The sequence below is a fragment of the Oryzias latipes genome, chromosome 12, assembly GCF_053564925.1.
Source record: "Oryzias latipes strain Hd-rR chromosome 12, Olatipes_Hd-rR_3.1".
Taxonomy (NCBI): Eukaryota; Metazoa; Chordata; class Actinopteri; order Beloniformes; family Adrianichthyidae; genus Oryzias; species Oryzias latipes.
In genome coordinates this window covers 10,363,949-10,391,282 of record NC_136248.1, presented here as the reverse complement: position 1 = coordinate 10,391,282, position 27,334 = coordinate 10,363,949, and the positions used below count along the sequence as shown (strand labels likewise).

The 27,334-nt window shown below is 40.8% G+C and overlaps 1 long non-coding RNA gene across 2 annotated transcripts; it reads right to left on the bottom strand.

The window, feature by feature from the left end:
• Positions 1 to 364: 364 nt before the first annotated feature.
• LOC144996594 (uncharacterized) lies at positions 365 to 12,158 on the bottom strand. Of its 2 annotated transcripts, XR_013659506.1 has the most exons (4): positions 10,097 to 12,158; positions 6,043 to 6,133; positions 5,616 to 5,711; positions 365 to 4,324 (listed from the first exon to the last, which is right to left on the bottom strand). It is a non-coding gene; the product is annotated as an uncharacterized LOC144996594 (long non-coding RNA). The 2 variants fall into 2 exon arrangements; XR_013659505.1 differs by having other exon boundaries at positions 6,043 to 12,158.
• Between the last annotated feature and the right edge of the window lie 15,176 nt (positions 12,159 to 27,334).

Below are 27,334 nucleotides of genomic sequence, written 5' to 3'. Positions count from 1 at the left end.
AAATGCACGTATCTGATTCGTATCCGATTTATTTCCACATGTGAATGAGGCCTGAATCCGATCTGAGAAAATCGAAATCCATGCGCTTTTTTTCCTGCTTACACGTTCACCGGTCATATCCGATCTGTGCCACATGAGAGGAAAAAAATCGGAATTGGGTCACTTGAACCATGCACTGTAAATGGGGCCTTAGTGTCTGCATGCAGTATTGCAATGGAAGAAGAGCTTTCCTTGTACAAGGAAAGCTCTTCTTCCATTGCTCACACTATGCAACCCCAGACAGAATTTAATAAATCATGATTTCTCCCAGAAATGACTTCGTAAAATTTGTAAACACATTAGTTATTTGTTTTTAATTTAAGTGTTTTGATTTTTAATAACAGTTTAAATGTGTCTTTTTTTAATTGACAGGTGGGTTGACACAACAGAGCTCCAAACTTTATTCAATTCAATTTTATTTTCATGGCCCAATATTACAACAATAGTTGTCTCAATGGGCTTCATACCGGTAATTGTATTATAAAGATGAAATCATAAAGAACACGAAGTCATAGAATGTAATGTATAATGGCTAAACTAAACTAAACAGACTAGGCGAAACTGGATAGCCCTGCCCTTAGACCCTCCTTCCCAATAAGGAAAAACTCCTAAAGAAAACGGATTCCGGAAAAAAAAGAAGAAACATCAGGGGTGTCCACATGAAGAAGGGATCCTCTCCTGGGACGGACAGGCGATGTACCACAACTCTTGTAGAAAAATTAGCTTATCTAACTCTACAACTACATGTTTAAATAGTCCAGCTGATGGGCTTCATGCAGATGGAGTTGGGGGACAGCTAGGAGAGCAAGACAAGCCAGTGGCAGGGTTCATAGCCTAGTGTAGGAGCAGGAGGTACAAGTACAGGAACAGGAGCACAGACGACCCCGAGGTGAGGTCCACAGCCAAGAACAGGAGCAGGAGCACAGAGGAGCCACTTCCAAGCATGTCTTTGCTTGGCATTTCATAAGTAAACGGCAATTAATGCGCCTGTCCCTCTTCAGGGTTTTTTACCCCATCATGCAAAATCCATTGGGTGAAGTCAGTGATTAAACCTTCACTGTGACAGAATGTCTATGCAATTTCACCAGCCACATACATAAATTATTATTTATTTATATGTATTGACTCTTAGGCACCCTCTGTTGAATCTTGTCTGTAAATTTCATTGGTTGTAGCAGAACTATGCTGACACAGAGATGCCATAGGTTGTCGCTTTGTGCAGCACTAAACATAATCAGATAATTTAGATTTTATCAATTCCTTTTTGTGAGTTTTGGAGAAAAACACACATTCTAATTATATATATAGGATATAAATGTTTCACTGATACTTTTTAACCCTTAAACACAGGAGATGTTGCTGGCAAGACGTGAAAAACACAATCAATGTGAATCCATTAATTGTGATGCAGAAAAAAGCAGCTTTTCATATCAGCTTTTCACCGATATGCAGCATGTTACTAAATTGTTGGATAACTGCGCAAAGCTGGTTTTCTCCTCAACCGAATCGCATGAATTACATTATTGCATAAACACTTCTCTACTGTAAAGTTTTTTCCCCACTTCAGAATCCACCTGAATCATGTTAATTGCATAAATGGGAGAAAAGCTACTATAGTCAAAAGAATGTAAACACTTAAGCTAAAGTTCTAAAGGGTTAATTTGGCTAATGTTCCTAAGTTAAACAGGTTTTCTTTACATTTTTGAAGTGTACTGCTGTACCAACTAGCACCCATATTGAATTGGTTACATAGAAATATCTACTTTGCATCTGTAGACATAAAAAAATACTCCAAAAGAAGTCCTTTTTTAATGTAAATCCGATTTTTGTTTTTCTTTTTATATTGGATCGAGACTGGTAGATAATGAGTTTTTTTGGGAAACTGCTGTTTATAATTTGACATTAGATTGGTAAATTAAAAGCCGGCAAAATCCCAGGACACATGTGGCAACATGTGACCAATATCATTTGACGCCTTAAACACAGACCAAGATCAGAGTAGGTTTATGTCAATCAGGAATGAAAATTTCTCTTCTGGACTTGGAGTTGCATAATCAGCTTAACATTAATTTAAAAAAATACCTGCGTCTAAAACTTAAAAAAATGTTTGTTTTTTTCTGGGTCTAAAAGATCAGCAATAAATTTGCAAAATTGAACCATTTTAAACTCTCCAACTGATATGCTGGCCAGAAGACACGGTGGCTAGAATGTTCAAAATAAAAAACTTGGAGAATCACCAAGAATGGGGAAAAAAGGAACAGTGACTCATTATATATAGTTAAAACATGCCAACTTTTGTAATATTAACTGAGTACATAAAATGTTTCTGTGGAAAGACCGAAAGTTACTGAAATCTGTTTTAACAAAGCTTAAGAAGTTCACACTTGGATTACCTCTTAGATAATTACAGAATGAATTGAAATGTATGTAAATATATTTGAATATAAACATTATAAATCTCATTAAAAAAAAAAAAATTACAAGATGGAAAATTTAGAACACAACTACCAACAAGTCATATCTCCTTTTGATGAAATAGAACCGGTTTTAGCAAAAATCAGTCACTTCAAGTTTCTATCCTCTATTGTTTAAAAAAAGGAACAACCTTAATCAAAATAGGGTGTGCTCTTAGTGTCAAAGTACTCTGATGTCAAGATATAGGCATAAGACTTCAAGAAAAAAAACACATTTCTCAATCGTACATTGTTGATTCTAATAATAACCTTTTAATAAAAAGTGCATATTTCTGCACAGTAATGCAAAAAAAAAAAAGATTTAAAAAATCAACATCATCAAATCTGTTGCATTTTTCCCACACTGAGAAACTCCTTGAACTGGTTTCAATCTGTTGAACGCGTCTGGGTGTGGATCTGTCTGAACCCAATGTTTTGTAACAGTTGCTCTTCCACAAGATTAAACTAAATTATTTCATTTTACTTCCCCATTCATTGCCAGCTTTTTTACATAATTAGAACCTGCAGAGCAATTTGCAATGACGTCCCATTCTGACAATCCATGTTATTTAATCTAATTAAGGGTGTTTCCGCGCCATATTGCATTTGATATAATAATGCAACCGATTGCCTCTTTAAACAAACTTTTTAAAGAAACTATTTGGTAAATTCGAATCATTGAGTTGATTGACACACACTTTAACCGACATTTTTCTCTAAGTCTCACTACTGCCAGAATATTCTCTTTGCCCAGAGCCAAATCAAAAAGGACCAAACTGTTTCAGATTGTGCATGTAAACATACTTTTTCTCTTGTATATCTGCTAAAAGACATTTTCTTAACCCGCTATATACTGTACCTTTCAGGGTCACAGGGTTGTTGGAGTCTGCTCCGGCTAATGTCGGTTGAAGGTGGGGTACACCGTAGAAAAGTCGCCTGTATGTCGCAGGGCACACAATCACTCCCACACACACTCACACACCTAGGGACAAAGGTTTCCCAACACTGTAAACCCGAATAAGTTCAGTGAACTCAAAATTTTTGAGGAAACCGATTACATAATAATTTTTAAGTTGACTTACTTAAAAAGTACAAGATATTTGAGCTTAAAATTTTTGAGTTGAATAAAATAAAACAATTTAACTAAACTTAAACTATAACTTTTTATTTAACTAACTTAAAGATTCTTACTTTACTGAACTAGAATATTTTGTTTTTATTGAACCTTAATACATTAGTTAATTAACTAAAAAACTTTAATATATCTCAACTCAAAATTAATCTTTTAAAGTCTAAACTAGTCGTTTTTATCCTTCTTAGTCAGGGCCATTCTTACAAAAGAAAAACTGAGGCAGAATTGTAATTGCAAGTTTATTTTTAAACTACCTTACACAAGTTACATTTGAACAACTTGTGGTACTAGAAAATGTAAAACACTGCACAATTTGGTTAAAAAAAAAGTGCACAAGCCATAAAAAAATACATGTCTTCAAGAAAAGCAAAAAATGAGCACCAATCTTTTTTACACCATTTCCTAATACAACTTTATAAAAAAGAGCATTCTTACATTTCAAGAAAAGCAAAAATTGTTTATCAGCCTTTTTTTTTTAAACTTTTCCCACATAAAACTGTATTTTCTTAGGCTGCCCTTTCCCTACAAACATGAGCGCTCAAAAAAATACCCATTTGGGAATGTCGCCTACCACAAGCTCATCTTCCACCACAACTGCTGTACTGAGCGGACAGAAATGCACTGAACTTGTATTGTTGTTGCTGACGGTCAGAATGCCAACAGAGGTGCTGCTGATGTCTGGCTCTGGTGACTCTTTAATCTGCAAAGAAGAAGAAAACAGTTTAGTATTAAAGAGAGAGAATTGATCGTTTGAGGGAAGAAAACTTTATGCAAAAACTACAACCTGAAATTGACATTTTAAGAGAAGGTCAGAAATTACACATCAAGAAAAGTTGATTTAAATTAATAATTTTAAGGATTGTAGTCAAAGCAATAAATAATTTACACATATTTATCAAACTCATTACAGAAATGATGAAATGCATTGATTAAAAAGAGAGAAAATAAAACAAAACATAAAAGTCACTTAAATCACATTTGCTTAATTAAATACAGTGATCATTAACTAAAGTCATGTAGAGCTTGATTTATTGCTTGAAAAGGATCTGGAAGAACAGAGCTTATATAATACGAAATCAAATGAAATCAAAATAAGACTACTTGTAAGAGTCCTCATCATTCCATAAGGCACTGTACACAAAAAAATAAACAAAAGCTTTTGTAACATGACAATCTGAAAACAGGATCACATTTATTCGCCCAAACCCCACCCCTCCCTCCACCTAACCAGTTTCACAAACATAACTCTCAGCTTGTGCTAGATGGTCAGCACCTTTCAGGACACGTCCAGGAATTCCATCCGACCCAGCTGCTTACCTAGTATTCACCCTCTGGAACTCTTTCCTGATGTCATGCTCTCACAGTTAGCACTCGTTACTCTCCACCAGGTTGTGTCTTTGTTATGGGGCAGTTTTTCAGCTACAGCACAGAACATCTCCATAACAATGATACAACCTGCTGGAAAGAATGTCACCTTCTTGCCAATGCAACTTAAGAGCAAAGATTCAGTTCAATTTTATTTATATAGTCCAATGTCACAACAGAAGTCGTCTCCATGGGCTTCATACCGCCAATGAAATCGTAATACTGGGCATCCCTGCCATTAGACCCTCTTACACAGTAAGGAAAAACTCCTTAAAAAATAAAAATAAAAAGACTCCTCCCCCAGGACGGACAGGCGATGTATCAGAACTCTTAGAGAAGAATTACATTTTCTAGTTCAACAACTGCATTTTTAAAGTCCAGCAGATTGGTGTCATCCAGATGAAATAGGGGATGGCTGTGGGCCAGAGGCGAGGTCCACGGTCAGGTACAGGAGCACAGATGAGCTGAAGTGCAATATTTTAGGAGACTATGTGCTTTGCCACATAACATTACTTTGGCATGACTTTCTGGTTAAGTTGTATTACCCACACAGCTGGAGTATTAACCAGCACACTGTCACTGGTACTATTTAGTGAAAAAAACATCATCCATCATAAAGTACTTACATTCCAAACTTTGAAGAACTGTGGGTCCTTCTCACGTTTGTATATGGGAAGCCAGTACAGGACAGGAGTACGTTTCAAATCCGCAGTCTGCTCTTGCTGCACAGAGACAAATACAAATGAATATGGCAAACATATTTCAAATGACTGCACCCTTTGGTTTGGCTCAGTTCAGTTCATCTAGTCTTTTTAATTATCTTAAAATTGTACAGTTATTTCAAAAAATACACCAAACATAAGATGACATTACATTCATATTTACAAATGCATTGGGATCAACGTTGATGTTTTTTTCTCCAGTGAAGTAAACATTTACAGTCATTCACTGAATTAGAAACGCTCAGTGATTAATATGAACCGATCCAAGTCAGCCCCTTCTTTTAGCTATACTGATGCATAACGTTGATTATGCCATGCAGTTACACCTCACCTGTTTTATCATAGAGGTGCAGAAAGTCGCATAGAGCCTTCCGGTTCGTGCTGCCTTCTGTCTCCAAAAGATCAGCATCCTCTGCGTCTGTCTGTCCAGGTCAGAATAAAACTGTTTCAGGGGTTGACATAGCCCAGAAATTTGCACTGGCCCACAGGGCCAGTAGTTTTTGAAAGTTACTGGTCCAAACCGCGCACAGCGCGACCTGATGCACAACAAGCGACTGATGCCGCAACTTGAGGGGGGTCCGGGGGCATGCCCCCCCGTAAAATTTAAATTTTAATAATTTAAACTCAAACTCAAACTTTATTTATTTATATAGCGCCTTTCATTTCAGTTAAAAACACAAAGCGCTTAACATAAAAGCAGATAAAACAGTCAAAAAACCCGAAAATTGTTAAAAACAGCAAACAAAGGACAATCACACAAAGATGGGACCCCTCCCTCACCACCCCTCACGCCACCCACACCCACACCCCACCCACCCACCCAGTTCCCCCAGTAGAACCCTGAACAGAAACAAAGAACTGCAGCTAAAAGAAGGTCTGGCTTGGTACTGCTGTGAGGAAACGATATGATGGGGATCCATTTATTCCAAGGCCCAGCCCGACCACAGGGGTCACTACCACAGCGCCCGCCCAGCACAGAGCAGCCCAGGGCCCACTCCATGGCTATTAGACCACAGAGCGGGACCCCAGCCCGCCCAACGAGAACGGGCACCGCAGTAACAGCACCCCCTACAGGTTAAGCTGGTGGTGCCCCGGAACAATGGATCCCCAAGAGGAAACACTGGAGTAGAAAACATCAGAATAAAAATTATCATAAAATAACAACAATAAAAATAGAAAAAAGATAAAAAATAAAATAAGATATAACAATGTAAGTAATTAAAAAATAAAAAAGGGAAACTGATTAAAACATAACCTACGTATCATTGGTAAAATAACAATAAAAAGAATAGCATATTAAAAACAGAGATAATAATAGTCCTTACAAATAAATAAATGAATAAATACGTAAATAAATAAATTAATTAATAAATAGATAGATAAAAAATAAAAAAGACATAGGAAATGATCAAAGTCATGTAAAAGCCAGACTAAAAAGGTGGGTCTTGAGCCTCTTCTTAAAAACCTCTACGGTCTCTGCGGCCCTGAGGCTCTCTGGCAGGCCGTTCCACAGGCGAGGGCCATAATGGCAGAACGAAGCCTCACCATGTGTCTTGGTCCTCACCTTAGGGACAACAAAGAGGCCAGTGCCAGAGGACCTCAGGGTCCGCGAGGGTTCGTATTTTAAAATAACATCATTTAAATAAGAAGGCCCAAGACCATTAAAACATTTGTAAACCATTAAAAGAACTTTAAAATCAATCCTGAAACGCACAGGGAGCCAATGCAGCGACTTTAAAATAGGTGTAATGTGTTCCCGCCCTCTGGTCCTCGTCAGAACTCGTGCAGCAGAGTTCTGTAATAGTTGCAGATTTGAGATTGACTTTTTCGGTAAACCAGAGAGCAGGGCATTACAATAATCTAAACGACTAAAAATAAAAGCATGCATTAGCACCTCTGTGCTGGCAAGAGAGAGGAACGGGCGGACTCTGGCAATGTTCTTAAGATGGTAAAATCCTGTTTTCACAACATTTCTGATGTGAGGAATAAAATTCAGCTCAGAGTCAAAAAGTACGCCCAAGTTTCTCACACATTGAGAAGATTTAAAATTCCTAAGTTTGGGTAAAATCATCTCTCTCTTGTCTTCAGGACCAATGATTAAAACTTCAGTTTTGTCCTGGTTGAGCTGTAAGAAGTTTTCTGCCATCCACAGCTTTATATCTAAAATGCAGTTTAAAAGAGTGCTGACAGGTTCAAGGTCATCAGGAGACACGGCGATGTAAAGCTGTGTATCATCAGCATAGCTGTGAAAGTCAACGCCATGTCTACTGATGACCTCCCCAAGAGGCAACATATACAAGTTAAAAAGTATTGGACCAAAGATTGAACCCTGGGGAATTTAATGTTGCAATTTGGTGCATTCTGGTGACATCTAGCACTTATTTATACACTTTTCAATGACTGAAAATAGAGCATATCAAACTTAAATCTGCTCTAGTCTGTTTCAGATTTTTTGAAGAGAGCACTGCAGTGTAGTAGGTAACACTAGTTAAGAAGTTTTCATGCTGCTTCTAATCACTGCTATTTCACATTTGTTCCTAATCAATAGTTAAGAAGTTTTATTTACTTTTTTGCTCTGACTGCCTTGAGGTTCTGCTTTTTGTTACTGTTGCAAACTTATATTTATTTTTTAGATCCTTAATTACTGTTATACTGGTCAAATCAACAGAGTTACTTGTTTAAAGTTGCAAAGTAACATTTACTTTTTAGTTACTTTAGTTACTTAATTAAATTAAATAATTGAAAAATTAAATAAAATTCAATTACTGAGATCATTTAGCTTTTGAATAGAAATACTTACTGCTTACAGTGTTGTAAAGAAAAACAAAATTAAGTACTTTGACATTATACTGCATTTGAGTCTGAGATTCAGGTATTTGGACTTGCCTTTGATTTTTTGACATTCAGCTTAAAGCTTAGTGCAGGGGTGCTCGCACTTTTTTGGCGTGTGAGCTACTTTTGTCTGTCTTGAAGATCTACCTTTAAAATATGTATGAATGAATATATATATATATATATATATATATATATATATAAATTACTATTAGTAAATGTTTGTTAGTTACATGTTTATTTGAACATTGTTGTTTATATACTGATGATTAAGAACTACACAGTAAGATTACACAAAGATACTTTAGTATTAACAGATGAGGCGTTTTATTACAAAGACAGAAAGCAGCGACTATCATTTGTCATGCTCTGCTGTTAATCGTGCAATGGGGGGAGCATCATGGCATTTCAAAGGCGCTGCTGGCTCCGTACAAAGCCCGTGCCACATAAAAAACAGCTTCCTTAATGAACTCATATTTATCGGGCGAGAACTGCAGAGCTGATAGCAGGAAGAGACATGCGGGGCAGCTTCAATAAACACTCCGGTTGTCCGAAGAGGTCTTCTGCCGGGAACATTACGTGCCGCGCGGCAGAAACCGACTTTCTGATGACAGACAGAATTTGCACTCAGTGTTTTTAAAGACGCATGTGCAGTGACGTATGTATCAGAGGGTGTCCGATTGGCCAATCTACATGTCAATCAAGTCCCGTACTTCTCAGTGAGGATCTTGATTGGCTGGTAGATTTTTAAGAACTACTTTTTTTTTTTTTTTTTTAGATCTTTTCTGGCCTGCGATCTACACTCATGTCCTTGAAGATCGACCGTAATGAGCACCCCTGATCTACACGTTTTCGCAAAATATACTTTATTGAAAAAGGTGAAAAATATATTGACCGTTAGATATTTTAGTGGCCCGAGCGGACAAGTGAAAAATAAAGTCTTGTGGTCCGTACTGCTCGAGCGAGCTGGACCGGGCCAGCGGACAAATGGCTATGTCGAGCCCTGCTGTTTTCGCAGGTTGACATTTGTGATGCAATGAAACTCAGCTCACGTCTACAAAAAAAATTAAAAATGTTAAACACATTTTAAAACTTTTTCAAGCTACTGGTATAACTTCGAAAAACCACTGCATTTTACAATAGCCTCAATACTCTGTCCACAATATGTAATCTAGGATGCATATTAATATTTTTTTAATATTTGTGCATTAGCTAGAATGACATATTTCAGAGGATGTTTTAGGAAGAGACAAAACAGTTATATTAAAATATTTGACATTGTGAAACACAAATCACAACCAAACCATGGGCCAAAATACAGGTTTTGAGTATTAAGCAAACTTTATGATACATTTAGTACTTCAACTCGAGCCCAATTCAGGACAAAGTTATAACTGCTACATAACATTAAGGTAGCTTGAACATTTTTAACTATTTATAATTAATTAAATTTGTCAATAAGGTCAAATGTTCTCCATAGCCGGAGGATTCATTGGACTGGGAGCTGCTCGTGTCTTAAATATTGCAGCCATGTTAATTACAAACAAACTTACCTCCGCTCTTATTTTTCAAACGCACCGCCGGTTCACTAAAAGAAGATACGAGAACACGTTAGCGTAAGGCAGCTTGCTTAGCCCACATTTGCATTTATTAGGTTACTACGTGAAATACAAGTTACACAAAAACATAACGATTACCAAATCACAGAGCCTGTGGTAAAAAGTAGTAGAAAAAAGTAGTAACGGTTAGCTAGTAGTAACGGTTAGATCATTTAAAATGTGCGCCAACCAACTCGGTAAACATAAAACTTGAAACTTTGCCCCAACAACTTCTTTTAACCACAAGCAATAATTCTCTGATGACATGATACTGCAAAACATACATAATTGTTTAATTCAGAACAAATATTCGAAGATACAAACTCGTGGAGCACGTCGAATACAAAGGATATACTAGAAGGAACATCAGAAGAAGCAATAAATATATAATACAGAGGCGAAAGTCATAAAATACAATAAAAAATAAAATAATACGACTTACCTAGACGTATGTGAGTTATCAACTTGGGCCAGCTGCCACTTGCATCAGACCTCCGCCATCTTGAAGACTTCTGTGGCTGAGTTCACGTTCATGGGCGTACGTTATGACGTCATCACGTCTCATTACTCATAAGTTTTGACTCCAAGGTTTCATTTACTCAAAATGTTTTAGTGCAATAAAGATATAAATGTGGCAAAAGTTGAAACAGCTTATAGGTTTTACGCTGACTCAACTTGTTTGTTACTTTTGAGTTCAGTGATTATAAAACTTTTGAGCTCATTGGACTATTCGGGTTTACAGTGAACCCTGGTCCCTGTCCTGCATGTTTTCCATGTTGCCCTGCTTTGGCACACCTGATTCAGCTCATCGTCAGGCTCTGCTGAAGCCTGACAATGACCGTCATCAAAGACAGGTGTGTTTGAGCAGGACAGTGTTCCCCGGGGAACTACTGGCCTGGAGAAACCATTTATCCTAAGCATGTTTTTTGACTGGGCGAGAAAGCCGGAGTGCCCAGAGAAAACCAGTGCATACATCAGAAGAACATGCAAACCCGAACAAAACTTAAAATTAAAAGTTTTTTTGTAATAAAAAAGCCTTTCCTTTGTAGCAAGTAGCATTTTTTTGTCTTCTTAATATCGATTTAATGATCTAAGTTTTAAATTACTCTCAAATCTGGTGATCTTCTGTATCAAAAGCGGCACTAAGATCCAGTAGCACCAGAACAGAAAGTTTCTGTGAGTAGTAGTTTATTCTAAGATCATTAACGATCTTTAATTTAGCTTTAATTCAGATTTAGCTCAAAAAGTCACTCAGTTCTAACAAAAATACCAGCTAAAGTTCGTCTTTAGCGGTGTAGCTTTCCACAGAATCCGGTGTCAGACCGTGGAACAAGTAAACAAAACAATGAAGCTCAGAGACGCTGGTCTTTCTGCGGTCGGCGGGATTTTCCACTACATCTCCCATGATGCATTGGGTTAAAGTGCCTGTCTTAGCGCACAATGAGTCTCTCCTCTTAACGTCTTAAAACAACGAACACACATCATACAGTTTTTGACTCTTTAACTTAAATTTTAATACATCTTTTAGAAAAAAACAACTGCAGCTTCCAGCTTTTTCTGCAACAATTATCACAAAAATGCATGTGAAATTGCAGAGGGGCTGGACATCAATACAGTAGACTATGAGCTTTTCCTTTTTTTTTTGTTGAAAAACACTAGTCTAGATTACCCAGCTCTCAATGGTAAAGTGGATAGCACAAGGGTTACAAGAGCCGTCTCTGTACTGTAATTTGTCCTAAAATCAGACTGATAATTCTCTAAAAATGTTTGGGTAATTAATAACTCATGCAGATGAGTAGCGGCACTTTTTTCTTTAATTTTACTTAAAAATGGTAAGTTGGATACAGGTCTATTGTTATCCATAGTTTTCGGGTCTAAATGAGTCTCTGAGCAGGAGTTTGCTTAAGAATATCAATAAAACTTGCAGCCACTTCAGGAGTTAAATACCGTTTCCTCACAGTTCTCACTGAGGCTTCCTGCTGGATTTCACTGGTGACATAAAAAAACACACAATAATGATCTGATATGGCCAAGTCAACAGCAGAGGAAACCCCGGTGGACAGACCATAGGTAATGACAAGATCCAGGGTGTGTCTTCTGTTGTGAGTTGGTTGTGTGACATGCTGTTGAAAATCCATGCTGCTCAGAAGATTTAAAAAACTCACAGGCATAGATATCATCATTCTTGTCAAAAATGCATTGTACCTAATATGAAGAGATGAAAAAAAATTCAGAAAATTCTTCAAGAAAACAGGAAGGAGGGGTTGGTGGTCTGTGTACTGTGACAGATAAAACAGGTAGGTCACCAAAAAGCAAAGTGTTTGCTTGGGTGGAATCCTGCTGCTGCTTGGACGGGTTTTTATTGGCTGTTATTGGGAGTGTTCAACAGGGTTTTCACGGGTCCCTTTCATCCGCTCCACTGATCCGATTGGTCAGTCGCTGACAATGGCATATCCTCTCCCACCTCCCTTGTGGCTGACCGCGTGACTGTGCAGGCGCTCCTGAGACTTGGAGGCCTGTTGAGACTCATGACCATCTGCCTCTCCCTGCAATAGTGACTGACTGGTACACAAGTAGGAGTTCACTTGTTTGTGTTTTTGTTTCTTTGATTTTTGTGGTCACATTGTGCATGTGAGTGGGGTGTTTTTGTTCTGTTTTTTTTTTTTTTGAGTACAAGCTCTGTTTGCGGGTGGGCTTGAGGCCCTTAGGGTTTTTTTTCTGTCTTTTAAACCTATTTGTAATAAATATTTTAAATTTTAACCTGGTCGTGTCCAAAAGTTTGGACACACCTTCATTTGAATGAGAAGGTGTGTCCAAAATTTTGGTCTGTACTGTATGTAACATGACACGCCATAGAGCACCTTCTGCAAGTTGGACTCCAGGGAGTATCATTGATTTGGAAACATGATTCTTGATTTCTGCACTCTTCAATCACTCTTAGTCTGGCTCGTCACTCAGGACTCTATGAGGATTGTCTTGACCACCTGGGTATGTCTGAGCAGACCAACCTTTGCACTATGATTCGGTAGCAATCCAAGAAGGTTTTTGTTTTGTTTATTGCTTCTCTTTTTTAATTTTTCTTGATTGTTACGGCTGTGGCCGTATTTGATTTTGTTTTGTTTGTTTGTTCTGTGTTTTGTGTATTTTTGTATCGGAGTGGGACTTCTGTGTTTTGTGGATCTTTGGGTTTGTATGTCTTTGTTTGTGATTATTTTCAGGTGTGGTGGAAAGGGTGTGGCCTCCCATTGGACTAGCTGGTGGAGGCAGCCTTTAAAGCCACCACTTGGACTTCCACACCGGGGGAAGGGAGCCTTGCTGCAACAGTCCCCACTGCAGCTTGGCACGCTTCTCCATTTTGTTTTTGATTTACCCTCTTGTTTAGTTGTGTGTTGCACTTTTGTATTTTGTATTCGTAGTCCTTTGTAGTTTTGTCTGTGCCCACTCTGATTAGTCTTTTGGTATATAGTTATTTGTTAAGTGAAGCTGTAGGGGTGAACTGCCATCTTCTTTAGTACATGTTTTCTCCTGTTTTTGTTAGGTTAAGGAGGTTAGTTTTTGTCTTTATTTTCCTTTTCCTTTGTACAGGTAAGATTATATGTTTCAGTTAGTTGGGGTTTTGTTTGTTATTTTGGCCTGGGTTCACCCTGAAGCCTTTTAGCTTCACTTTTAGTTCTTGTTGGTTGTTTATTAGGGCCCGAGCACGGAGTGCAAGGACCCTATTGTATCTGTTAGGTTTATTATTAGGGCCCGAGCACGGAGTGCAAGGACCCTATTGTATCTGTTAGGTTTATTATTATTAGGGCCCGAGCACGGAGTGCAAGGACCCTATTGTATCTGTTAGGTTTATTATTAGGGCCCGAGCACGGAGTGCAAGGACCCTATTGTATCTGTTAGGTTTATTAGGGCCCGAGCACGGAGTGCAAGGACCCTATTGTATCTGTTAGGTTTATTAGGGCCCGAGCACGGAGTGCAAGGACCCTATTGTATCTGTTAGGTTTATTATTAGGGCCCGAGCACGGAGTGCAAGGACCCTATTGTATCTGTAAGAGTTATTAGGGCCCGAGCACGGAGTGCAAGGACCCTATTGTATCTGTAAGAGTTATTAGGGCCCGAGCACGGAGTGCAAGGACCCTATTGTAATTCGAATGTTTATTATTATTATTATTATTATTCTACCGGAAGAGTCGCCTTTTTGAGGCCTTTAACATACCCCAAAACTCACCAAATTTGGCACACACATCAGGAGTCGCGAAAAATTTCGTATTTTATAGGAGATTGGCATGGGCGCACAAAAACGGCTCGATAGCGCCACCTACAGTGACGTTTGTCCCGACGCCCCGCATACGCTTTAACGTACAAGCTTGATTTTTACAGGGCATGTTCTTCAGATGGAGACTTACAAAAAAGTCTGAAAGGACCCACCTGTCACTCGCACAGGAAGTCTGATATATTGAGGTCAATATGTCATTTTTGCTCTATTTTGGACATTTGCAGGCCTCGCTCTAGAACGAACTCCTCCTAGAGATTTGTGAATAATGACTACAAACTTTGGTTTTGTAAACTAGACACATGTCCGATGTTAAATTGCGAAGCTTTTAAGTTTTTACGGTTGTTTGTGACCGTGGCGGCGCGTAGAAATTCGACGTTGTTTCGAAAACACGCCATGAAAAGAAAAATGGCCATTACTCAGCCATGCATAATCCAATCTGATCCAAAATTGATATGCATGATTGTAGTCTGACTCTGAACACATCTGCAGTGAAAGAATCTGGAAAAAGTGTAGCGCCACCTGCTGGCAAGTGGAAATGACATGTTAGACTTGGAGCATCACTGCTCCAAGTAGGATGAGCCGACACACCTGAAAATGACGTCCACCTGTTGAAAAGCCATTGAAGTTTACTCTGACAAAAAACCATAACTTTCAATGCGGGGGTGTGGTCGTGACAGAGCGGCAAAGTTGGGCATCTCGCTATGCACACAAAAGTTGCTCTCACGTGCACATTCCTTGTCCAATCTCACTGAAATTCAATGGATATGATGAAGCTTCTATTCTGAACCCATGGATATGACAATCTTGGACGAGCTCTATAGCGCCACCTAGTTATTGCATTGGGCACATTCTGCCCTGTATTTTCTCTTTGCTTTGTCCGATGTGCATGAAATTAAAACTGGAGATACTCAGAAGGGTCCTCTCTCATCATGTAAAGTTTCATGGGTGTACACCTGACGGTGCCTGCGTAACAGGAAGTGGTCGATTATGTGCACCCAAATAATAGAAATTTATTATAAATCAGCCGTTTGTCTCAGGAAGCTGAGATTTCAGAATTAGATGCCTTTAATAACCTCCAGCTTTGATATGTAACACTATAGGGTCTACGAGAAACTTCATCACTTGATTTTTTTAATGAAATTTTGGACTGAACAAAGATTTTTAGCATAAATTCTGTTTAGGTTATCAGCACCAAGAATTCAACTTTCATAGGCATTTATGTGCTACTGCTTCCTAAAAAAATTCAGAATGATTGAAGTTACAGGTGACATCTTAGAGAGCATTACATCCAAAAAGGTCCGAAAACGTCTTTTTAGGCAAAACTGCAAACACCTATTTTTTTGCATAACTTATCTTTCAAATATCAGCACAAAAAAATTAAAAACGGTAGGGATCTGTGTTTGCTGCCTTCCATATTTTTTTCAGACTTAAAAGTGTAACAGATGATTTATAAAAAATCCTTTTCATCCAAAAACCTGTGTTAAATCTGTCTAGACTCCAAACAAACATTTTTTTATGGTAACTTATGTTTCAACAATCGACACCAATTTTCACAGACCTAAAGCTGAACATGTCCCATAGCTCCCTGAATATTTTCATAGATATAAAATGAACTGGTCATTCTAACATCTGGCATTCTAACATCTAACATCTTACATGTCAAAGCCTCTCTCAGCCTGGCTCTGCTGAAGGAGTCGTGTTACAACCCCGCCCCCTCCTGCTGGGACCCCTGCTATGTAAATTAGCAAGCAGTGAACAGAGAGATGAGGAGTAAGAATGGCCATTATTCAGGCATGCATAATCCAAAGACAGCCAGTTAAACACTGAAAGACATATTTTTTCGGTATGTCTTTCATACATCTTTAGTATTAAAAACTCTCCAAGATGAATGTGCCTGACTCCACCTGCAGGTGGATCACAGACTTCCTGACGGACAGACAGCAGTATGTGAGGCTGGGGAAGCTCGTCTCAGATACTCGGACCACAAGCACCGGATCCCCCCAGGGCTGTGTCCTTTCACCCCTGTTACTCTCCCTGTACACAAACAGCTGCACAGCTGGTCACCTGTCTGTCAAACTCCTGAAGTTGGCTGACGACACCACACTCATCGGCCTCATCTCTGACGGAGATGAGTCGGCCTACAGGAGTTAGATAGCCAGGCTGGTGTCATAGTGCAGCGCTAACAACCTGGAGCTTAATGCTCTGAAGACAGTGGAGATGACAGTGGACTTCAGGAAGGCCCCAGCCCCCCTCCCCCCTGTCATCCTCTGTGACTCCCCGGTGACCTCTGTGGAGTCCTTCTGCTTCCTGGGAACCATCATCAGCCAGGACCTCAAGTGGGAGCAGAACATCAGCTCCATCACTAAGAAGGTCCAGCAGAGGATGTACTTCCTGAGGCAGCTGAAGAAGTTTCACCTCCCTGAAAAGATGCTGGTAGACTTTTACACCGCCATCATCGAATCCACCCTCACGTCCTCCATCACAGTCTGGTTCGCTGCGGCCACGGCCAGAGACAAGGCCAAGCTGCAACGCGTCATCCACTCAGCAGAGAAGGTGATCGGCTGCCACCTCCCGTCTCTCCAGGAGCTGCACATCTCCAGGACCTGGAGGCGGGCAGCCAGGATTGTAGCCAACCCCTCTCATCCAGGACATAATCTCTTTCGGCCCCTCCCTTCTGGCAAGAGGCTCCGGTCCATAAGGACCAGGACCTCGCGCCACAAGAACAGCTTCTTCCCCACTGCAGCCAGCCTGCTGAACAGAACCCCAACTCCCCCAGGTGACCCCCCCCTCCCCCCCCGCCCACCAAAGGACTGTCGGTGCCACTTACAGGCCCCACCATCCCAGCCCATCTGTGCTCCCACTTTAATTCACCTTACTCTACTGTATATAGTGTGTTGTTGTTGTTAACTTAATTTTTAACTTATTCTTAATTGCACTATACACCAAGTCAAATTCCTCGTTTTGTAAAGTGCGCTCTACTGAACCTGGCAATAAAACTTTTTCTGATTCCTGATTCTGATTCTGATTCTATTAATCATTGTTTTTTATTCATTCAAAATGCAATTAAATCAATATTTTATCTTTTTCCTTTTTCTTTTTTTTTTATCTCTTATATCCTTTTTTATAATCAATGTTTGAACTTCTTTTCCTTTCTATTGTCATGGTTTCAGTTTGTTGTCTTGTTTTTCGCTTTAGTTCTTGTTCTGTCTTGTTTGGTTCTGTTTCCTGTTTTATTTTGAAAGGTTTCCTGTCTTGTCATGTTTCTTGAGTTTTACTTCCTTTGGTCCCCATCTGCCCTAATCGTGTTCACCTGTGTCTTGTCTGCCCTGTCTGTATATAAGTCTTGTCTCTGCCTTCCTCCTGTGCTGGTCCATTAACTTCTGCTCATGTTGATCACGTCTTCTTGTCTGGCGTCCATGTCCCTTGCCATGCCACAGTAAGTTTTTGTTTTTAGTTTTGTCATCCTGCTCTGCAGCGCTTTTTGTTAGTTAAATAAACCCACTTGCCCTGAACCCGTTTGCCTCCCGTCTCTGCGCCTGGGTCCTACCTGCTCTCGAGCCTCCCCCCCACACGACATCTATACATCCAATGAAATTAAACTACAAATCAACAAACACAACTGATAACAAATGTCTCTAAAAAATGATGTGTATATTTGCAGAACCTTAAAAACACCAAACAAATAACAAATGCTTCCCAATTAAAGCACAAAAAATGGAACACAAAATGTAAAACCCAAGTTAGAAATTGCAATTTGAAAAAGATACTTTTTTCAGCAGCTTTTCAAAATCAATCACCAATTCTACTCTTCTGTGGATGAAACAAAGAACTCCAGAACAATGAAGCCATTTCTCTAAGTCTCTCTCACCTTCAGTTTTAAACAAGGTCTGTGAAAATCCACCATACATTGGTCACATGAACTCAGAGACCTGCTAAAAGTGCACAATTGTAAAAGCTCTTTTATATAGACAACTGTTTGTTTGCTTAGAGCTCTAAATATAAAAAAAATGCTTTTCTATCACCTAGACACAGATGGAGAACCATATCAACTGGATTAATAACAGGGTGGCATGTTTAGACAACATGAAGCTGTCCATCACATTTTTGACCTAAACATGTAAACACATCCTTGGCTCTGCGGTTAGGAAATGGTATTTGGGAATCTCTTTATACCAGGAGCCAGCCTGGCCATTGGAACATCGCCACAGTGCCCATCCAGACTGGGACAGCAACGGGGTCCACTTCAGAGCCGTGAGCTGCTGTGTTTAACTCCAGCTGTCCCAGCAAGGTAGACAACTGCAGCAACATCCACTGACCAAGCTGACAAGCCCTGGCAGAAAAGATCCCCACAAGAAAAACACTGGCTCAGGCAGGCTGGTCAAAAAAAATAGTTTTGCCATTGTCTTGCAGCTCGCAGATCAAGTGGTTTAGTTTTCCAGTAATGTCTGTCAAGAATGCAAGTTCAGATTCACAATGTTCATATTCACCATATTCAACAGACATCTCCTCCAATAGCACCTTAAAAATCCTGTGCTGTTTAGCTTTGCAGCTGAGGTTGTTTACGATTTTCAGAATAAGAGTCATTATATGTCCAGAGCCAATCACTTCTGCACATAAGGCCTGCTGGTGAATGACGCAGCAGTAATGCAGACATTTTGGAAAGTCTGGGTCAGCTTTACAGTGAGTGATGAAACCTGTTTGTCTATTGATCATAGCAGGAGTCCCATCTGCAGTCACTGCTACCAGCTTTTCTAATTGTACCTTTTTCTGCACAAAAACTCCTTCACCGTGTTATACATTTCAACTCCTCTTGTAATTGTCTGTTAGGGCAGATGTGTCAGGAGTTCTTCTCTTGTGGAAACCAAAAGCTATGCTGTACTGTTGCCGTCCACAGACTCATCACACTGGACGTTAACCACCTGCACTTTGCAAGATCCCGGTCCAGCTAATTGGCCAAGTTATCAGACATAGCTGACACTCATCTAGACATTGTAGTGGAAATTGAATGAGTTCTATTGTTCTCATCCTTAGGGACAGTGATAGCAATTATCATCATTGCTTGAATTTTTTTCATGCTATATGCAAAAGTCTTTGTCCCTTAAGGCAACAGATTACAGCCCCCCCCCCCAGGCTGCTGTCGTATTAACAATAGCTTGGAGCTCCAGAATGGACAAGAAAAAACGACGAGAATGGCTCGAGCAGGGCGTTGCTCACGGGGCGGTCGCTCGTGCCATGCGGTCGCACGTGCTCGGGCCCGCTAAATGCTACTTGTAGCTTTAATTATTATTATTCTTTTTCTTCCGACGGAAGAGTCGCCTTTTTGAGGCCTTTAACATACCCCAAAACTCACCAAATTTGGCACACACATCAGGAGTCGCGAAAAATTTCGTATTTTACAGGAGATTGGCATGGGCGCAAAAAAAAGGCTCGACAGCGCCACCTACAGTGACATTTGTCCCGAGCCCCCGCATATGCTTTGACATACAAGCTTGATCTTTTCAGGACATGTTCATCAGATAGAAACCTACAAAAAAGTCTCTTGGTACCAAGCTGTCAGTCGCACAGGAAGTCTGCTATATTGGTGTCAATATGTCATTTTTGCTCTATTTTGGACATTTGTAGGCCTCCTTCTAGAACGAACTCCTCCTAGAGATTTATGAATAATGACTCCAAACTTTAATTTTGTAAACTAGACCCATGTCCGATGTTAAATTGCGAAGCTTTAAAGGTATTACGGATGTTTGTGACCGTGGCGGCGCGTCGAACTTGGAGGTCATTTTGAAAACACGCCATGAAAAGAAAAATGGCCATTACTCAGCCATGCAAAATCCAATCTGATCCAAAGTTGATATGCATGATTGTAGTCTGACTCTGAACACATCAGCAGTGAAAAAATCTGGAAAAGGTGTAGCGCCACCTGCTGGCAAGAGGAAATGACATGTTTTACTTGGAGCATCACTGCTCCGAGTAGGATGAGCCGACACACCTGAAAATGACGTCCACCTGTTGAAAAGCCATTGAAGTTTACCCTGACAAAAAACCATAACTTTCAATGCGGGGGTGTGGTCGTGACAGAGCGGCAAAGTTGGGCGTCTCGCCATGCACACAAAAGTTGCTCTCACGTGCACATTCCTTGTCCAATCTCACTGAAATTCAATGGATATGATGAGGCTTCTATTCTGAACCCATGGATATGACAATCTTGGACGAGCTCTATAGCGCCACCTAGTTATTGCATTGGGCACATTCTGCCCTGTATTTTCTCTTTGCTTTGTCCGATGTGCATGAAATTAAAACTGGAGATACTCAGAAGGGTCCTCTCTCATAATCTGAAGTTTCATGGGTGTACACCTGACGGTGCCTGCGTAACAGGAAGTGGTCGATTATGTGCACCCAAATAATAGAAATTTATTATAAATCAGCCGTTTGTCTCAGGAAGCTGAGATTTCAGAATTAGATGCCTTTAATAACCTCCAGCTTTGATATGTAACACAATAGGGTCTATGAGAAACTTCATACCTCTTTTTTTCCTATGCAATTTTGGACTGAACAAAGATTTTTAGCATAAATTCTGTTTAGGTTATCAGCACCAAAGACTACACTAGAATAGGCATTTATGTGCTACTGCTTCCTAATTTTTTTCAGAATGATTGAAGTTACAGGTGACATCTTAGAGAGCATTACATCCAAAAAGGTCCGAAAACGTCTTTTTAGGCAAAACTACAAACACCTATTTTTTTTCATAACTTAATCATCATATATCAACACCATTTATTTTTTTAAATGTAGGGATCTGTGTTTGCTGCCTTCCATATTTTTTTCAGAAGTCCAGGTGAAACAGATGATTTAAAAAAAATCCTGATTCATCCCAAAACCTGTGCTTTTTCCGTCTGGACTCCAAACAAGTGTGTTTTAAAATTACTTATGCTTCAAATATCCACACCAAGTTTCACACGCATATAGCTGAACATGTCTAAATGCTTCATGAATATTCTTTACAGATATAAAATGAACTGGTCAACTGTAGGATGTCATTTCCTCTTACATGCATCAGTCTTTTCCTCATGCTGCAGCCTGCTCCTCAATCTGCCCTGTTGCTGGAGTCAAATTTCACCCCCCCCCCCCCCCCCCCACACACACACACAAACACCAGCTGCCTCTTCATATGCTAACTAACCCAGAAGTGAGGTGACAATAGTTTAGACACAAAAGGGAGGGCAGACTGCTTTTTCATTTGTTTTGTATGTCTTTCATAGATTTTTATGAATAATCATTGCTTTTCTAGTCATGTAAAATGCAATTAACTTAATATTTTATCTTTTTTTTTTTACAAACAAAACATATGAATGTGCTCCAAAACAAAACCCAACTCTCAGTACAGTTCTACAGATGTAACATAAGACTTAGACAGTAAATGTCTCTTTTATCCTTTTTTAATCAATGCTGCAACTTCTTTTCCTTAATATAAATCCAATGAAATTAAACTACAAAACCAAAAAACACAACCTATAGCAAATTTCTCTAAATAAATTATGTGTATATACAATATGTAGCACTTTTAAGCAAAATAATAACAAATCCTTCCAATACAAGCACAGAAAAATGGAACACAAAATTTAAAACCCAAATTTGAAATGGCAATTTTAAAAAGATAATTTTTTCAGCCTGCTAAAAGTGCACAATTGTAAAAGCTCTTTTATATAGACAACTGTTTGGTTGCTTAGAGCTCTAAATATAAAAACAATGCCTTTATGGACGTGGCACGGATGGCACGGATGTTCAGCAGGGTAAACCCCAGGAAAGCGGCGGGACCTGATGGAGTTCCCGGAAAGGTTCTGCGGGCCTGCGCCGATCAACTCTCCCAGGTCTTCACAAAAATCTTCAACCTGTCGCTAGCTCAGGCTTTCATCCCTGCTTGCCTGAAGTCATCCACTATCATCCCGATACCCAAAAAGTCCTCATCCACAGCCTTCCTGACGGACTTCCGCCCAGTTGCACTCACTGCTGTCATCACAAAGTGTCTGGAGCTGCTGCTCCTGGGACACATCAAAGACTCCCTCCCTCCAATCTTCGTCCCCCACCAGTTTGCTTACAAAGCAAACAGATCAACGGATGATGCCATTTCCATCACCCTCCACACTGCGCTGAGCCACCTGGAACACAGAGACACCTACGCCAGGATGCTCTTTGTGGACTATAGCTCAGCCTTTAACACAATCATTAGTGACATTCTGGTCAACAAACTGTCTGAACTAGGACTCCACCCACTCACCTGCACATGGATCAAGGACTTCCTGACAAACAGACCACAGACAGTCAAACTTGACCCCCACCTCTCCTCCACCCGGACGCTGAGCACAGGCTCCACACAGGGATGTGTGCTGAGTCCTCTGCTGTACACACTGTACACAGCAGACTGCAGACCAGCCCACACCAGCAACACCGTGGTGAAGTTTGCAGACGACACTACTGTGGTGGGGCTGATCTCTGGGGACGACGAGACGGCCTACAGAGACGAAGTCCTGAAACTCTCAAGGTGGTGTCAGGCTAATAACCTCATCCTGAACACCACCAAGACCAAGGAGATCATCCTGGACTTCAGAAAAAACAGAACAGATCCACCCCCACTCTACATCGATGGAAACTGTGTGGAGAGGGTCCACAGCTTCACCCTCCTGGGCACCACCATCTCTGCTGACCTCACATGGTCTAACAACACCATGACTGTCATCAGGAAGGCCCAGCAACGCCTGCACTTCCTGAGAAAACTTAGGAGGAACGACGTCAGCCAGGAGCTGCTGGTAACGTTCTACCGCTCAACCATTGAGAGCATTCTGTCCTATGGCATCACAGTGTGGTTTTCCCACTGCACTGAAGCAGAACGGCAGAGTCTCCAGAGAATGGTAAAGACAGCGCAGAGGATCATCGGCTGCCCCCTCCCCTCACTGAAGGACATTTACCAGTCTCGCTGCCTCAGCAGAGTGACTAGCATCACCACTAACTCCACCCATTCTGCTTTCCCTCTGTTTGAACTGCTGCCCTCTGGATGGAGGTACAGGTCCATCTGAACCAGGACAAACAGACTAAGAAACAGCTTTTTTCCACAGGCAATTATCATACGGAATGCACATACGTCCACCAACCACACCTCACTCTAATTTTACTCCACCTGCAGGTGGATCACAGACTTCCTGACGGACAGACAGCAGTATGTGAGGCTGGGGAAGCTCATCTCAGATACTCGGACCACAAGCACCGGATCCCCCCAGGGCTGTGTCCTTTCACCCCTGTTACTCTCCCTGTACACAAACAGCTGCACAGCTGGTCACCTGTCTGTCAAACTCCTGAAGTTTGCTGACGACACCACACTCATCGGCCTCATCTCTGACGGAGATGAGTCGGCCTACAGGAGTGAAATAGCCAGGCTGGTGTCATAGTGCAGCGCTAACAACCTGGAGCTTAATGCTCTGAAGACAGTGGAGATGACAGTGGACTTCAGGAAGGCCCCAGCCCCCCTCCCCCCTGTCATCCTCTGTGACTCCCCGGTGACCTCTGTGGAGTCCTTCTGCTTCCTGGGAACCATCATCAGCCAGGACCTCAAGTGGGAGCAGAACATCAACTCCATCACTAAGAAGGTCCAGCAGAGGATGTACTTCCTGAGGCAGCTGAAGAAGATTCACCTCCCTGAAAAGATGCTGGTAGACTTTTACACCGCCATCATCGAATCCACCCTCACGTTCTCCATCACAGTCTGGTTCGCTGCGGCTACGGCCAGAGACAAGGCCAAGCTGCAACGCGTCATCCACTCAGCAGAGAAGGTGATCGGCTGCCACCTCCCGTCTCTCCAGGAGCTGCACATCTCCAGGACCTGGAGGCGGGCAGCCAGGATTGTAGCCAACCCCTCTCATCCAGGACATAATCTCTTTCGGCCCCTCCCTTCTGGCAAGAGGCTCCGGTCCATCAGGACCAGGACCTCGCGCCACAAGAACAGCTTCTTCCCCACTGCAGTCAGCCTGCTGAACAGTACCCCAACTCCCCCAGGTGACCCCCCCCCCGCCCACCAAAGGACTGTCGGTGCCACTTACAGGCCCCACCATCCCAGCCCATCTGTGCTCCCACTTTAATTCACCTTACTCTACTGTATATAGTGTGTTGTTGTTGTTAACTTAATTTTTAACTTATTCTTAATTGCACTATACACCAAGTCAAATTCTTCGTTTTGTAAAGTGCGCTCTACTGAACCTGGCAATAAAACTTTTTCTGATTTCTGATTCTGATTCTATTAATCATTGTTTTTTATTCATTCAAAATGCAATTAAATCAATATTTTATCTTTTTTCTTTTCCTTTTTCTTTTTTTTTATCTCTTATATCCTTTTTATAATCAATGTTTGAACTTCTTTTCCTTTCTATTGTCATGGTTTCAGTTTGTTGTCTTTTTTTTCGCTTTAGTTCTTGTTCTGTCTTGTTTGGTTCTGTTTCCTGTTTTATTTTGAAAGGTTTCCTGTCTTGTCATGTTTCTTGAGTTTTACTTCCTTTGGTCCCCATCTGCCCTAATCGTGTTCACCTGTGTCTTGTCTGCCCTGTCTGTATATAAGTCTTGTCTCTGCCTTCCTCCTGTGCTGGTCCATTAACTTCTGCTCATGTTGATCACGTCTTCTTGTCTGGCGTCCATGTCCCTTGCCATGCCACAGTAAGTTTTTGTTTTTAGTTTTGTCATCCTGCTCTGCAGCGCTTTTTGTTAGTTAAATAAACCCACTTGCCCTGAACCCGTTTGCCTCCCGTCTCTGCGCCTGGGTCCTACCTGCTCTCGAGCCTCCCCCCCACACGACATCTATACATCCAATGAAATTAAACTACAAATCAACAAACACAACTGATAACAAATGTCTCTAAAAAATGATGTGTATATTTGCAGAACCTTAAAAACACCAAACAAATAACAAATGCTTCCCAATTAAAGCACAAAAAATGGAACACAAAATGTAAAACCCAAGTTAGAAATTGCAATTTGAAAAAGATACTTTTTTCAGCAGCTTTTCAAAATCAATCACCAATTCTACTCTTCTGTGGATGAAACAAAGAACTCCAGAACAATGAAGCCATTTCTCTAAGTCTCTCTCACCTTCAGTTTTAAACAAGGTCCTTGAAAATCCACCATACATTGGTCACATGAACTCAGAGACCTGCTAAAAGTGCACAATTGTAAAAGCTCTTTTATATAGACAACTGTTTGTTTGCTTAGAGCTCTAAATATAAAAAAAAATGCTTTTCTATCACCTAGACACAGATGGAGAACCATATCAACTGGATTAATAACAGGGTGGCATGTTTAGACAACATGAAGCTGTCCATCACATTTTTGACCTAAACATGTAAACACATCCTTGGCTCTGCGGTTAGGAAATGGTATTTGGGAATCTCTTTATACCAGGAGCCAGCCTGGCCATTGGAACATCGCCACAGTGCCCATCCAGACTGGGACAGCAACGGGGTCCACTTCAGAGCCGTGAGCTGCTGTGTTTAACTCCAGCTGTCCCAGCAAGGTAGACAACTGCAGCAACATCCACTGACCAAGCTGACAAGCCCTGGCAGAAAAGATCCCCACAAGAAAAACACTGGCTCAGGCAGGCTGGTCAAAAAAAAATAGTTTTGCCATTGTCTTGCAGCTCGCAGATCAAGTGGTTTAGTTTTCCAGTAATGTCAGTCAAGAATGCAAGTTCAGATTCACAATGTTCATATTCACCATATTCAACAGACATCTCCTCCAATAGCACCTTAAAAATCCTGTGCTGTTTTGCTTTGCAGCTGAGGTTGTTTACGATTTTCAGAATAAGAGTCATTATATGTCCAGAGCCAATCACTTCTGCACATAAGGCCTGCTGGTGAATGACGCAGCAGTAATGCAGACATTTTGGAAAGTCTGGGTCAGCTTTACAGTGAGTGATGAAACCTGTTTGTCTATTGATCATAGCAGGAGTCCCATCTGCAGTCACTGGTACCAGCTTTTCTAATTGTACCTTTTTTCTGCACAAAAACTCCTTCACCGTGTTATACATTTCAACTCCTCTTGTAGTTGTCTGTTAGGGCAGATGTGTCAGGAGTTCTTCTCTTGTGGAAACCAAAAGCTATGCTGTACTGTTGCCGTCCACAGACTCATCACACTGGACGTTAACCACCTGCACTTTGCAAGATCCCGGTCCAGCTAATTGGCCAAGTTATCAGACATAGCTGACACTCATCTAGACATTGTAGTGGAAATTGAATGAGTTCTATTGTTCTCATCCTTAGGGACAGTGATAGCAATTATCATCATTGCTTGAATTTTTTTCATGCTATATGCAAAAGTCTTTGTCCCTTAAGGCAACAGATTACAGCCCCCCCCCCCAGGCTGCTGTCGTATTAACAATAGCTTGGAGCTCCAGAATGGACAAGAAAAAACGACGAGAATGGCTCGAGCAGGGCGTTGCTCACGGGGCGGTCGCTCGTGCCATGCGGTCGCACGTGCTCGGGCCCGCTAAATGCTACTTGTAGCTTTAATTATTAGGGCCCGAGCACGGAGTGCAAGGACCCTATTGTATCTGTTAGGTTTATTATTATTATTATTATTTTTCTTCTGCCGGAAGAATCGCATTTTTGAGGCCTTTAACATACCCCAAAACTCACCAAATTTGGCACACACATCAGGAGTCGCGAAAAATTTCGTATTTTATGGGAAATTGGCATGGGTGCGCAAAAATGGCTCGACAGCGCCACCTACAGTGACTTTTGTCCCGACGCCCCGCATACGCTTTAACGTACAAGCTTGATTTTTACAGGGCATGTTCTTCAGATGGAGACCTACAAAAAAGTCTGAAAGGACCCACCTGTCACTCGCACAGGAAGTCTGATATATTGAGGTCAATATGTCATTTTTGCTCTATT